The sequence below is a fragment of the Candoia aspera genome, chromosome 1 (assembly GCF_035149785.1).
Source record: "Candoia aspera isolate rCanAsp1 chromosome 1, rCanAsp1.hap2, whole genome shotgun sequence".
Lineage (NCBI taxonomy): Eukaryota > Metazoa > Chordata > Lepidosauria > Squamata > Boidae > Candoia > Candoia aspera.
In genome coordinates, this window is record NC_086153.1 from 336,917,677 (window position 1) to 336,933,154 (window position 15,478).

Consider the following 15,478-nt stretch of genomic DNA (forward strand, 5'->3'; position numbering starts at 1 on the left):
TAAGCTTTAGGAGACAACTACGTCCTCTAGTTCTTGATCTAGCAGAAAAGTAGATTAGCATACGGTTTGCTGGCCCAAAATTGCCTAGCCTTATTTTGCCCAGACTGGCACTGCCCTTCCTGCTTTAAGGAGGAGAATGTATGGAAAGTGATGGCAGAGCCCTTCCCACTTTTACTCAGGACCCAAAAGAGCTTTTGTTTCTACGGATTATATTTATCGATAGTTACTATATTAAAACTTCAGCAAAGGATCATTACCTTGTCGTGGTGCTGGAGCTTGAGCACCTCAATGATGCCATGAGCTAAACTGTGAAGGGCCACCCAAGATGGGAAGGTCATGACAGAGAGGTCAGACTAAATGCGATCCCTGGGGAGGTAATGACAACCCACCCCAGTATTCTTGCCGTGAAAACTAAATGGATGAGTACAACCAGAGATATGTCGGTATACCATCGGAAGATGAGACCCCCAGGTCGGAAGATGGTCAAAATGCTACTGGGGAGGAACAGAGGATGAGCTCAACTAGCCCCAGACGTGATGACGCAGCTAGCTCAAAGCCGAAAGGACGGCTAGCGGCCGACGGTGCTGGTGGTGAATGGTGAATCCGATGTTCTAAGGATCAACACACCATTGGAACCTGGTGTGATAGATTCATCCCTGGGGGAGCTGGGGGTGTCGACGACCATATTAAAAATTAAGGTTGCTGCATTCATAGAATATTTATTTATGGAATCCTGTAAAATCCTGTAAAATCCTGTAAAATCCTGTAAAAATTACATTAAACCCATTAGATATTAACATGTTATTGTTGTTTATTCATCCAGTCGCTTCCGACTCTTTGTGACTTCACGGACCAGCCCACACCAGAACTTCTTGTCAGTCGTCAACACCCCCAGCTCCCCCAGGGACGAGTCCATCACCTCTAGAATATCACCCGTCCACCTTGCCTTGGTCGGCCCATCTTCCTTTTGCCCTCCACTCTCCCCAGCATCAGCATCTTCTCCAGGCTGTCCTGTCTTCTCATTATGTGGCCAAAGTATTTCAGTTTGGCCTTGAATATCATTCCCTCAAGTGAGCAGTCTGGCTTTACTTCCTGGAGTATGGACTGGTTTGATCTTCTTGCAGTCCAAGGCACTCTCAGAATTTTCCTCCAACACCACAGTTCAAAAGCATCTATCTTCCTTCTCTCAGCCTTCCTTATGGTCCAGCTCTCGCAGCCATATGTTACTACGGGGAACACCATTGCTTTAACTATGCAGACCTTTGTTGTGCGTCTGATGTCTCTGCTCTTAACTATTTTATCGAGATTGGTCATTGCTCTTCTCCCAAGAATTAAACGTCTTCTAATTTCCTGACTGCAGTCAGCATCTGCAGTAATCTTTGCGCCTAGAAATACAAAGTCTTTCACTGCCTCTACGTTTTCTCCCTCCATTTGCCAGTTAACAATCAAGCTGGTTGCCATAATCTTGGTTTTTTTGAGGTTTAGCTGCTTTTGCATTTTCTTCTTTCACCTTCATCATAAGACTCCTCAGTTCCTCTTCGCTTTCAGCCATCAAAGTGGTATCATCTGCATATCTGAGATTGTTAATGTTTCTTCCAGCGATTTTAACTCCAGCCTTGGATTCCTCAAGCCCAGCATGTCGCATGATGTGTTCTGCGTACAAGTTGAATAGGTAGGGTGAGAGTATACAGCCCTGCCGTACTCCTTTCCCAATCTTAAACCAGTCCGTTGTTCCATGGTTTGTTCTTACCATTGCCACTTGGTCGTTATACAGATTCCTCAGGAGGCAGACAAGATGACTTGGTATCCCCATACTGCTAAGAACGTGCCACAATTGGATACAATTGGATATTAACATAAATAAAAATATTTTTCATGGAAAAAAACCCTATTTTTTTAACAAATAAAAAATAATAATGAGAAAAGTTACATTGTTTTAAATTTTTGCAAATACCTTCAATATCTGGCAGATCATTTGACTTTGCAGACCCCTGAGAGGGTCTTGGGGGACCCCCAGGGTCCTTAGACCACATTTTAAGAAACACTTGATCTAGTATATCTGGAGCTGTGTGGCTGCCAATTTCTCAATCACCTTCCCCCAAAATGGGATGTTTGAAACTAGCAGCTGCTGCCAAGCCCTGCATGGATCAATGATGCACCTGCACTCACATCTTTATTCAAATGCAGATGTATGCAAATACATCAAATGCAAATGCATCAAGTGCAGAGTGGAAAGACCATAGGTCAGGGTTCTCAACCTTTGGAACTTTAAGATGGGTGGACTTCAACTCCCAGAATTCCCCAGCCAGCATGGCTGGCTGGGGAATTCTGGGAGTTGAAGTCCACCCATCTTAAAGTTCCAAAGGTTGAGGAACACTGCTGTAGATGTTCAGCACTGCTGGATCACGGATTAAACCTTGGCTGCACACCATAAATTCCAAAACGGGTCATAGAGACAAAGACAGCTGCTGGCCACCAGCTCCCCGCTTAGCCCTTTCTTACTCTTCCATGTAAACAACTTTTGGCATGCCCACTGCAACCTAAAACATGCCCTATGTCTATGGGAAGCTGGCCTCTTCAAACACAAGCTTGTTGTTTCTCAACCTTGCAACTCCTGAATGGAGAAATGGAGTTAGATGCAGTTGGCTGCTTTCAAAAAGCTGCGGGCTGGCAGTGAGAAGTCTGTTGCAGAACTGAGTGATGAAGAAAAGAGAAGTCTAGCATGCTTTAAGGGGGAAGAAGAAAAAGGGTTGTAGAAACAGAAAAAAGCAGAAAGTGAAACAACATTTGGGCTACTTGCTTGTGGGTTGCAAATTGCCACTGGCATGTCAACTTCAGGATGGCCTTTAACTAACAATGCCCAATGAACTTTAATATAGTTGCAAGGAAAGATGAACCAGCTAGAGAATTATGGGGGTTTAATCATCATCATCATCATCTACAATTAGATTCACAGTCAAAGACTGGTGAAAAGGTAATAATTCAAGTCTTAACCAAGAACTTAAGTATTCTGGAAGGGGAATTCTGGGCATTGAAGTCCACCCGTCTTAAAGTTGCTGAGGTTGAGAAACACTGCACTAGAGAAATGTGCAAACGTCCTTGATCTCTGTGAAGGAAAAGCAGGAGATTAACTCCGTTGGAACAAATAATAAAAATACATAAATTAAGACCGCGTGTAGGTGGCTAGAGACGAGCTTTGAGAGCCAGTGTTAATGTGCTGAACAATGGCCTGGAGAGAAAACAAAGGGGGGGGGAGACGCCCACACCCACGCCACACTGGCCTGTTCTGCAGATCTTCAGACAAGGCACCTGGCGTCTGTGCCAGCACGAGATGGGGGAGCCATCCTGTGCCAGACGCCCAGTGGGCGGCTGAGTTGCCTGCAGGGAACACAGAACACGGCGTATGCCAGGCTGTTTAAGGCAAAGCAAGGGCTGGGATTTTTCAAACCACCTTGCTCCGGTTGAAAGGGAGGTGGTCAAACTGCAGGGCCTGGTTGCCCTTGCCCGCCCCCAGACTTTGTAGCTCCTAGGAAGCAGGAGTTTTGTAACTGGCGTTTGGTGAGCGGGAGGCTGCGGCACCCCCGCGCAAAAAAAAAAAACACTTAAGGAAAGGAAAACTAGCCAGGTTGCAGCCACCATCACCCTGAATGGTCTTTGATTCTATCGCCTGGAAGGACCAGCCTAGAAATGTATAACTAAAAATTCATGCCTGTTTTCCTGCCCAACTTCCTCCTGCCTTTACAAATCCAATTGATTTGGGGCGTGTGTTATTTTACATTGTAAGCTTGAGGCCAAGGGTGGTCTTACTATTGATCCTTGTAAGCCAGTCTGAGATTGATTAATTAGTGTATTTTCAGTTGAAGAGCAGTGGCTTTAACAACAACAACAACAAAAAAACACTATAGCAGTGTTTCTCAACCTTGGCAACTTCAAGGTGTGTGGACAAAAAGGGTCAAAGAGTTGAGAAAGGCTGGTTTAATGTATCTATGGATAAATATACAAGGAACGCTTGTAGTGACATAAAAGGTATGTTGGGTGGTGACGTAAATGTAGGTGTACTTTTGAAGGGAGAATATGCTGAATTACTGGTTGAGAGCCAAAATGGCTTGCAGTCAATGTTTAATCTATACTGTTGTAAGGATGCAACAAGGAATATGAATGGAAATTAATGGCTTAAAGACCAAGGAAATTTTATTTGTCAGGGGAAATGGAGTGAATGAGTCCAAGTTATACATAAATGGTCAAACAATAGAGCAAATAGATGTCTCTTTGGATGGGGAACTGGATGCAGAAATTTTAAGATGCACAGATGCCGGTGGAAAAGTAGCAAGTAGTTACAGTCGCGGCCTACTGGGAGGAGTTGAAACAGCTATGGATAATTTAAATTATTATTAGTTTTCTGTGCACCACAGGGGTGTCTGCAGGGAGGGGGTAAAAAAAGTCAAGATGGCAGCTACAACCATGGGATGAAAGCCCCACCCCTTTTGTACACACATCGTACAGAGGAAAAGAATGAAGATCAAATTGAGCAACAAATAAATATACAGCTAGTCCTCTCTTATCAACAGCTCATTCAGCGACTGTTTGAAGTTATGTCGGTGCTGAACAAGTAGGTTTATGACTGGTCCTCAAACTTGCGGCCATCGCAGCATCCCCCACAGTCACATGATCACCATTTGGGTGCTTGGCTACCAGCGTGCATTTACAATGGTTGCAGCATCCCGCGGTCATGTGATCGCCATTTGCAACCTTCACTGCTGGCTTCCGACAAGCAAAGTCAGTGGGGAAGCCGGCAGGAAGTCGCAAGTCGCAGCCATGTGACATCTTGCTTAATGACCATGGATGAATCACTTAACAACTGCAGTGGAACTGACTTAAGTCCGGCATGGTCATGTGACTTTTCACTTTACAACCATGTTGCTTAGTGACGGAGCTGCAGGTCCCAATTGTGGTTGGTAAGTGAGGACTACCTGTATAGAGAAAGAGCGAATGGGTGAAGAGGAAAGGGAAGACTGAGAAACTTGTGATTGGACAGAGTTGCTGAGATCCTGAAAAAGAATGGCGAGAAATTTAAGGAAAAAAAAATAAACTTCTTAAAATTAAAAAAGAGAGAGAGCCAGTTTGATGCAGTGGTGAAGGTGCTGGTCTAGAAACTAGGCATTGGTGAGCTCTAGGCCTCCCTTAGGCATGAAAGCCGGCTGCGTGACTTTGGGCTAGTCACTCTCTCTCAGCCCAACCTACCTCACAGGGTTGTCGTGGGGAAAATAGGAGGCAGGAGGATTAAGTATGTTCGCCCCCTTGAGTTGACCAAATTTTTAAAAAGGAGGGATAAAAATCTTAAAAGATGTAAGAAACAGTGTATAGATGTGGAAGCAAGGATGGCTTGCAAGGATCGAAAGATATGGAGAGCTATTGTGAATGGTGCTGACATGAATGTTTCCTTTTCTTTTTTAATTGCTTATCTTTCAAGGCTTTGGCTTCCTATTTCTTACACTTGTGGTGCACTCTGCACCATGCAGCTGACTGTGATGGGTTTGCATTTGTTAGGCAGCTGAGAAGGGGTGTGTATATGGGTGCTTTTTATTTTCCAACGAGCCTGTGGATCAGGTTAGGCTAGGCTAAGGGCGGGACTGGTCCAAAGTCAGCCAATGAGCTTCCACGGTTGGGGGGGAGGACTAGAACCCAGATCTACCCCCTCCTAGTCCAGCATCTTCTCTGCTACACCTGATTGGTTCTGGGGCTGAGAGGGAGGGACTGGCCCAAAGTCAGCCAATGAGCTTCTGGGGCTGAAGAGGGACTAGAATCTGGATTTCCCCCCTCCTAGTCCAGCATTTTCCCCACTACACCTGATTGGCTCCTGGGCTGAGAGGGAGGGACTGCCCCAAACGCAGCCAATAAGCTTCCATAGGTAAGGGGGGACTAGAACCCAGGTCTCCCCACTTCTAAACCGTCAGTCTGTCTGTCTGTCTGTCGATGCATATTCCACCTTGTATTCAGCATTGGTAGGGCTGTGTGAAAGAAGCATTCCCACCATTCTCAGACTGAAGGGGGAATGTCTCCTTCAGTGGGGCTGCTGATCTCAGAAATCTATGCTGCCATTTGCAATGCCAGGAGTCAACAGTGTTCCTGGAGAAGAGGCTTTCTCTCCTGAGTGAGAGTAAAAAAGATATGCTTCTCCCAAGATGGTTCCTGCACAGACCTTTGTGTGTGTTCCTATACGATCATCAGTGTGTGAGTTACCTCTCACACTCGTACAAAATATAGTTATCAAAATGGGGACTGGATGAAGCCTGCCCTGCTTTCACAGAAGAGTTTTTTGTACTGAGGTGCAATATCACAACACATATATAAAAGAGGTGGGACTTGTGTCATAACACTGCTTTCCTAATTTGGTCCCCCTCTCTCTCCCCACATACACCTTTGCTCCAGCCCATTGTGTCATGCATTAACCCAGCATTAACCCTGGCAACTTTAAGATGTATGGACTTCAACTCCCAGCATTCCCCAGCCAGCATTCCCCAGCCAGAATTCTGGGAGTTGAAGTCCATAGGTCTTAAAATTGCCAAGTTTGAGAAACACTGCATTAACCTTCTGTCTCTGCTTTCTGAAACAAGTCCTAGAGTGGCCCCAGAGAAATGGAACTTCTCTAGGAATTCCATCTCCATCACGCTTTTTATTCTTTCTTCCCCCATAGCTTTATGGGATGTGTGGAAAAGCAGCAGAAAGGGATGGGGGAGCTCTCCTAGTTCTGTGACTGGGTCACCATTGTGGGGAGGGGTGTTGGGTCAATCTGGGTTGGGGGGAAGCCAAGATGCAACACCTTAGCATTAAACCCTGGGAGGACTTTAAAAATAGCTACTAAACTGCTAGGTTCAGCTGCAATTGCATGTGTGTGTGCGTGTGAGAGAGAGATATTTATTTAATTATTTATAGACTGCTGTTATTATATCGACTCTCTGCAGTGTACAAACCATTCCAAACAACCCCATGAGAAAATTCCAAAGTGAAACAGTTGTCAAGCAAAGAAAATTGAAAATAACCAATGTCAGAATCCCCTTATAACTACCTCAGAGGTGTCTCAGCTTTGTGAGCTGTCTAGGAGTGAAAAAAGGGATCTCCCCCCCCCCGCTCAACTTTTTTTTTTGTTTAAATTACCATTACAAGCCTCTTCTCATGCAACCTATGGAAAAATCCCATCTAGGCCATTTGTGTCAGGCCCAGCCCAAGAACAACCAACAATCAGTCCAGCCAAACTTCAGTTCTTTATTTGCTAACGTCGTACAGGCAGAATCTTGCCAGACTAAAGCAACTCAAGCTAATCTAAGGGGAAATAACCTGGGAAGGCTCTAGGGTGGGGCTATTCTGAACCTCTTCGTTTTCCCACAACTGCCTCCTGGACTATGTTTCCTCTTACCTTGTCCCCCTTCTTAGAATCTGCTCCCTCCTTCCTGAGAACCGGCGGCACTACCAAAATCCACCACAATTTGATGAATTGGGCAGTCTTTGGGATGAGCCAGAGGCAAAGAGGACTGGGCTGGGGTGGGACGGGGAGCGGGAGGCGGTGTATCTTTGAATAGTCTAGCCAGAAGGAGCCCGGTAGCACCTTCCCGACTCACACATTTTATTAAAAAAGCTTCTGCCTTTTAATAAAATGTGCAAGTCGAGAAAGGTGCTACCGGAGTCCTCCTGACCCGGGCTAGGTTAGACTAATTCGGCTCTCCTGCAAACGCTGGGGAGGAGAGGGAAGGTTGTAAAAGGCCAACCCGCAACCTCAGCACTGGAAATCCAGTCTGGGATGCTTGGAGGATGAGATAAGAGTGGATTGGAGCCATCCGCCTCTGTAGCCCGAGCCCCCTTCTTTTCCCCACCCACACATTCCTGGGGTAGGAGGAGAGCTTCACTGCTTCCCCCATCAGTGAAGGAAACAGGGACCTTTTTATACCAGCAGGATGCAGATCTCTCTCTCTCTCTCTCTCTCTCTCTCTCTCTCTCTCTCTCTCTCACACACACACACACACACACACACACACACACACACAGAGGCAAGACCCAGCACAGAAAGAGGCTGTCAGGGGGAGAAGATCAGATGCTTTTGAAACAGACAGCAAGGCTGGGGAGAAATCCTCCCCTTGCATTTGTGTGGACATGTTCGCACCAGCTAGTTAGTCTGACTTGATGGTGTCCTTAAAACCTTATTTGATCTCTCTGTTCACTTGTTAAAGCTGCCTCAGCTCTGCAATTGGTTTGGAAGACTTGCCTTCGTGCGGTTTGCTCCATGATTTTCTTTTTCCTGTGGCAAAGTCCATTTCACTGGGCATCCATCCACGGATTGGCTCAGAGGGTCCTGAAGGTCGAATACGCCACAAGGCTTCACACTTTTTTAGGTTTCCCTTCCCAAAAAGGTGGCCCGTCATTCCTCGTCCAAGCGCCTTAAAATGACTCAACAGCCAGGGCATTTGGTTGCAAAGGTTGACAACATCATCTCTATTTTGCTATTTTGGATGACCACCTGATCTTTGATCATATAAATCAGTGTTCCTCAAACTTGGCAACTTTAAGATTGTGGACTTCAATTCCCAGAATTCCCCAGCCATGCTTAAAGTTGCCAAGTTTGAGAAATACTGATATAAATAAACCTTTGATTTCATTTGAACTTCTCTATTGCTCCTGTTGGGCAATATGACGACCCGTCTCTCATGAATTGGGTACCAGAAGTAACAAATCTTACCCCTCATACCCATTTCTTAGGGCATTCATTTCAGAAGACAGGGAAATGTAATCAAAGGGAGGCCTCTCCTTAAATCAGCGAAAACACCATCTGTACAGTACTTAGTTCAGACATTCACATTTGTTCTCAACTGCCTGGGTCTGCATATATCAGTGGAAGAGGCATCTTGCTTAAAAGTCTTAATTTAGTCCACCTCCAAAGCTGCAGAAAAGGAGAATCCTTGGCCCTTTAGCCTAGGATTGCCAAGCTTTCCACCACCAACCCCAGTACCCCAGTTTTGCTGAGAGTCGTCTTAAGCAAAGTGTGTTCCTGGCTGTAAAGAAAAAAAAAGGCTGTCCCTGTTTAATTGGTAGCTTGTCTTCTGTTAAGATAAGAATCAACGCCACTTTTAACAATCCAATTTAACAAGTGAAAGTAATAAAAGGCAATGTATTCTGGGTGGTGCTGGCTAGAAATTCTGCAATGTTGTAATCCCTGCACATCTGGAAGGCGTCAGGCCAGGTTGGTCTCTAGCAGTGAACGAGACAGATGGCTCCTACTGATCTATATGCAACTTGGAAATGCAACTGAAACTCCCAGGAAGAGGCCATCAAGGGCATCCTGCAAAAGTTGCCTTTAGCTACCAAGGGATCAACCTCTTCCCTAATCCTTGATTCTGTTTCAAGGGGTGAACTGGGGACAGTGGTTCAAAACAGGCAGCAAGTTATGCTTTCAGCCTTGGCATATCCCACAGCAGGGTTTTGAATGCCCTCCAAAGAGGTGGTGAGACTTGCATGTTAGCAGAGAGTTTGCAACGGGATACGGTGGGGGCATGAAACCCAGCCAGCCAGCTCAGTGTGGAAATAGAGGTGCAAATCCTATTGCTGACACCACGTGCTGGGAAGGAAAGAGCCTGGAAGCAGAAACATCAGTCCATCGCCTGAAGGTTACGACTCCCAGTCGTGGGGAGTATACGTAGCTCAGGCTGCATTTCTGAACTTTTTTTTTCCTTCTGAGCCTGATTTTCCTTCCTGCAGATGTTTGACTTCCTTTGCTGAAGGCTGCCGTTGGTTAGACCTCTTTGAATCAATGAAGAACTGGAGCCACATCTTGCCACCCTCTGTAATGATTAAGCCCAGCTTTGCATAAAGGGGGGGGGGTATGATGGCCTTAATTATAGGTCCTTCCTGACATAATACCCCCCTGCCACCCTCACAACCTCAAGAAGCTATTATCCTGAGACCTTTCGGAAGGATGAAATGGGAACTTTCCTCCTCCTCCTCATTCGTTTTCCTTTCTTCCTCGCTCAGAATCTGTATTAACCTTCTTTCATTCTTTCGCTCCCTCCCATCACCATCATCAACTCCTCTCCTCTCCTCTCCTCTCCTCTCCTCTCCTCCTCCCTCCCTCCCTTTCTTCCTCCCTTCCTTTCCCCCAAAGTCAGCTTTACAATCATCACAAAAGCGGGCTGTGCTTCTCAGTGCAGACCAAAGGCTTTTCTTCCCCTGCAACATCACTGCCAGTGGCGTCCCCTGGAAGCGGCTGAGGTCGGGCAGGTCACGCAATGTTCCTCGCGAGCTCAGAAGTGCATTCTTCCCGGTTCCAGCGCTTGAAAAAACAAATGCTCTCTCTTCCCAGGGTCCTCGTAAAGCTCCCCAGCTCATGAAGAGGCTGGCGGTTCACCACTGAGATGGGAATTGCATTTTATTTTTATGGTGTCATTGGCCCTGCAGCTGGTTCTTTTGGGGAAATGAACAGACGGCTGAAACTGGACAGACCGCACAGCTGCTGCAGCTCAGGAACACTCACCCCGAATCACCTGCCTTTCCCGTTACAGCCCCCCTCCCAGGCTGGCCCCCCATGCCCATTTACAGCACGTGGAATATGCCTGCTGAGTCATCTCGTAGCCCACACGTTGGCAATGACGCAGACCATGTTGGAGAACCAGGACTTGGCGGCTCCAATTTTTTCTCTCCCTCCGATCTCAATTTCTACCATCCACCAGCATAAAAAGACCCAGCTGTTTGCTTGTCCGGGGCAGTAAATATTAAGGGGGTTACAAAAACGCTGAACATAAATTAATAAGCTGAACAGGGCCTGTAGCTTAGTGAGGGTGCAGGTTCTTCACCGATGGAAGATGGTTTTGGTTCACTCCTGGGCATCTTCTGTTTGGTGTTTTTGACTCTGTACGCTGCTCAGAGTCTCTTATGTGAGATGGGCGGCTATATAAATTTACCAAATATAGGTAGTCCTCAACTTATGACCACAACTGAGACTGGAATTTGCATTGTAAGTCATTGTGGTCGTAAGTCGCATCACCATGTAACCAGACCCAATTTTACAACTATTTTCACAGTGGTCGTTAAACAAATCACGGGTGGTTAAGTGAATCCAGCTTCCCCAATGGGCATTTTTTACCAGAAAATGGCAAAAAAGTTGCAAAACTCAATCATGTGACCATTGGTCACTGCAACTGATCATAAATGCAAGCCAGTTGCCAAGCACCCAAAATGCCATCATGTGACTGTGGGGGGTGCTACGTTTTGCAATGCTTGGAAGTGCTTTGCAGGCCATAAAGCACCCATTCCGAGGCCATCATAACTTCGGACTGTTGTTAAACAAACTATCATAAGTCGAGGACTACCCTGTAATTAAATAAATAAATCTTTAGTTAAAAACGGATCATGTAGCAGTTCAGGCCAAAGGCGTCTTTGCTCAGCGATGGCAGTTTCAGCACTTCTGGTTGCTGTTGTTAAGTGAATCTCTCACCATCATTAAGCACAACATCACGTGGTCACCATTTGCAACTTCCTGCTGGCTTCCCCACTGACCTTGCTTGTCAGAAGCCAGCAGGGAAGGTCGCCAATGGTGATCACATGATCATGGGACACTGAAACCATCATCATTGTGAGCCAGGCCCTGAGCACCCAGATCGTGATCATGTGACTGCGACTGTCGTAAGTACGAGGACCCATCGTAAGTCCCCCTCGTTCAGTGCCGTCATAAATTCAAATGGTCACTGAACGAGTGGACATTAAGCAAGGACCACCTGTAGATCGACCAATCACACTGGAAATAACCATCCTGCAGGAAAATGCAACCACTGATGTGATTGGCGGATGGTTTTCACAGAGGCTAGACCATCTCTCAGAAGCTGCTCTGGATTTTGCCCCTACTTTGCCTGAGCAAGGCTGCTGGTGAGGGGGCGCTATCCCCAGACAAAGTGGGAATGAGCTTTAATAGCGCTTGGATGAGCTTTTTAAAAAAATTGCAACCCCCCTCTAAGTCTGAGAACTCCTGTCGTAGGGAGTGATCATACCAACATATTTAATTGATTTAAATGTAAATGAAGTTTACATTCATTGTTTTGTGTCCTGATCCCAGATACTTTGCAGCTGGCTCTGCCTAATTTTGGGAGGGCCGTTCCTGGCACACCGTTAAAGGTGCAGGATAACTGCAGGACGTTGCACATCTCTTCAAAGATGCACAAAACAGGCTGAGGAGGTTGAAGGGGAGTCCTATGTTCCTCTTTAAAACGACTTTTGTATCAGCACCATGAGGACTAGAATGCTTATTTTATTTTGGGGCAAGTCCATACGGTGGAAGTGACATGCAGCTGCTCTTGGCTTCAGTCTCTGAAGTTGAAACCATCCCTAGTTTAAAAGATCAGGTAGCAGGTGATGGGAAGGGTCCTCCTCTCCCCTGAACTTTAGGGAGCTGCTGCATGAGAAGAGAAAACCTTGGAGATTGTGGAGAATTCTTTGGATTTTTCTTGGAGAAAGAATTTGGCTTTGTACTAGGATTGCATTCCTAGGGCTGGCATTTTTCTGTTAATCCTTGAAAGAGAAGGAGCGAGGGGTGGTGCAAATACTCCTGAGCAAATTTTCCTTTATTTTGTGTAATGAGGTCTTCATCCGCCTCTTGCAAAACCATTTGCGTGGTTTGCAAAGAGCTCCTGAGCTGGCTTCGTTTGCCAGGAATTACATATGATTCAGACATCCCTGAATAAGGGCGACAACGGCTTTGCGTCGAGCAAGGAGTCCAGTTTGACTTGATCTGGTTTCGTTTCCTTATTTCCTCCCCTTCTCTGGGTCAGTATCTCCCAGGGACAGAGAACTGCTTCACTGCAGTCCAGCAAGCAAGGACAGGCCCTGTTCATTCATCCCTTGGTACAGAATCGACCTATACATGGGACCCAAGACGTTCCTTGCTGGTCCCAATTCAGCCGCAGGGGAGAAGGACAGACGGACGAGTGGCCCACTTCCTTTGTCCCGGTATCACTTCTCCCTTTCAGCAATACCCCCCTGAAGATCCTGCCCCCACGCCCTGCTTCCCACTGGCCAAGCTGGAGGAAACCCACTCCAGCAGAGGGAGGGTGTGTCTGGGACAGGAAGAGACCTGTCTTTCCCAGGAGGCTCCCCCATATCCTGAAAAAAGCCCAATTCGGTTGCCACCCCTGTCTGGGGCAGGGGTCACACCACTGCTGGACTGCTCAGTGTACAAGGGCCAGTTGCCAGCCCAGTAAAGAGCAGGGTGGGGTTTCCTCCCCCCACCCCATGCCCCACCCTGCAAGGTCAATTCCCAGCCTCCTGCTTAAGCTTGCTTTCAGCAGTGGCAAATTGTCCTTTGAGCTCCTAATATGGACAGGGCTTGCCATCACAAGAGGATTTTGGACTTCAGCCTTGAAAATACCTAGGGGTGTCCCATCCAAAGGCTAGCCACACCTAACTTAGCTTCCAAGCCCAGCCCATGTTATCCAGGTGCTGCCATCCCAAGCCAAGCACAGTTTCCAGCTGACACCCCCCCTCCCTGTTTTTCCCCCTTTCTTCCGCTGGTGAGGCCCCAGCTCTGCCCACCCCCTTTGCCACATCTGGGTGGGCAAAGCCTTGCTTTGTCAGCCACCGCACTGGGTGGGAGCTCCAAGTTGCAAGAATGAAGGCCGCAGGCTGGGTGGCAAGGAAGGTGGGAGGCAGCTGCCAGCAAAATAATGCTGTGCCTCCCCGCCCAGTATAAATACACAGGCCATGCTCACGTGATGCTCGTCCTTGACTTTTAGGTAGTTCTGTTTAGTCAGCCGTGGGGTGGGGGGAGAGAGGAGTGGGAGGCCGACAGCTATATATAGCTGCGACCCACAGGTAACTGCGTCAAGTGCCTGCTTCGTTGACGCAGCTGGCAATGCAAGCCGGAATGCTGTGTGTGCGTGTTTGGGTGTGCGCGCATGTGCACCTCCTTCCTTGGAGATCCCCCCTCAGACACACAGACTCTCTCTCTCTCCCTGAATCTAAAACCAGAAGCCTTCAATTTCTCTCCCTTTCCTGCACAAGGAGCTTGCCAGTCTGACAAGAACCCATCATCTGGGGTTTTTTCCCTGCATGGAAAGAAAAGAGAATTTGGGCAGTATCAGGTCTGCTAAAATTCCGGGCAGGGGTGGGCGTGGGGCTTGTAAAGCAAGGGGCAAATTTATAGATTCAGAAGCGATTCCTTTCTTCCATCCTCTGTGGTTTGATGAATCTCAGAGCAATTTTTAGGAGCCTTGGGGTAAACGTGACTTAGCTAAGAAATCCAAGGATATACCTTTCATTAGCAATTTCCCCCTCAGATTGGATCAGTTCTCCATCTGCATTAGCTCTGAACTATTCAGACCTGCTCCTATACGAAGACATGCCGGCTGTGTTCACAGGGGCATCCATGGCGGTCAAAAAAGTCAAGATGGTCACACAAGGAAAGCTGACATGCAAAAAAGGGGTGGAGCTTCACTCACTCAGCCACCTTTGCAGATGCCCTTGAAAAGCAACACATGAATTAAACAGATGGAGCAATCTCTCAGTGACTTATCTAACCATATAGACTAGTGTTTTTCAAACTTGGCCACTTTAAGATGGGTGGACTTCAACTCCCAACTCCCATGATGGCTGGGGAATTCTGGGAGTTGAAGTCCACCCATCTTAAAGTGGCCAAGTTTGAAAAGCACTGATATAGACAGATGCAGGCCAAAGGCTTAAAGGTAACTTATGAAGGATAACCTGGTTTAGTTTTGCAGGAACTCGCTTTCATACCCCTTGGAGTTCCAAATATAGAATCAAGACTAGATTGCCAAATGTCTTCTTTATTCCTGCTCTTCTGCCTTGAATAACAGCTTGAGCTCCCCACATTAGCAGATAACAATGCTCCTCTCCAGGTCCTCAGAATCATCCCTCCTTGGGTTGTGAGGCCAAGCATCCCTTCAAAGCATAGGAGCATCCTGAAGGGAGGGTGGCACATCAGTTGGCAAAGCAGCTGCTTGGTGTGTTTGGCACTCATCACCCAAATGTTGGAATCTGGCGGAACTGACCGCCCCCTTTTTAGCAAACGGGAAGGGCTGTTGACTCGTTCGCTTCCCCCTGCCGGTATGATGTTGTTCCTCTGTGGAAATGCTTTGTGGGAGGGGGAGATCAGGGCTGGGTTATACACCACCCCCACCCTCCAGCCTGGGAACGTGAAGCCCAAGATTGGAGCCCCACCCAGCTTTATTGGGAAGAGGCACCTCTGACGTCTGCCCAGCAGCTGAACCAACAGCTTGGAAGCAAATGCATTAACCTTGTGAAAGGGACCCAGATCCCATCCACCCATTGCCTGGAGCTCTGCTGCTTAGGCTGGTATCTGTGGAAGGTGGGGAGAAGAAGACATCCTCTGCAACCCTTAGCCATTGTTGGCCAAAGTTTAGTTAGATAGCCTTAGTTTATAGGAGTCAAACCTCAGGAGAAGTCCGCAAGCACCTTTTCCAATTAATAA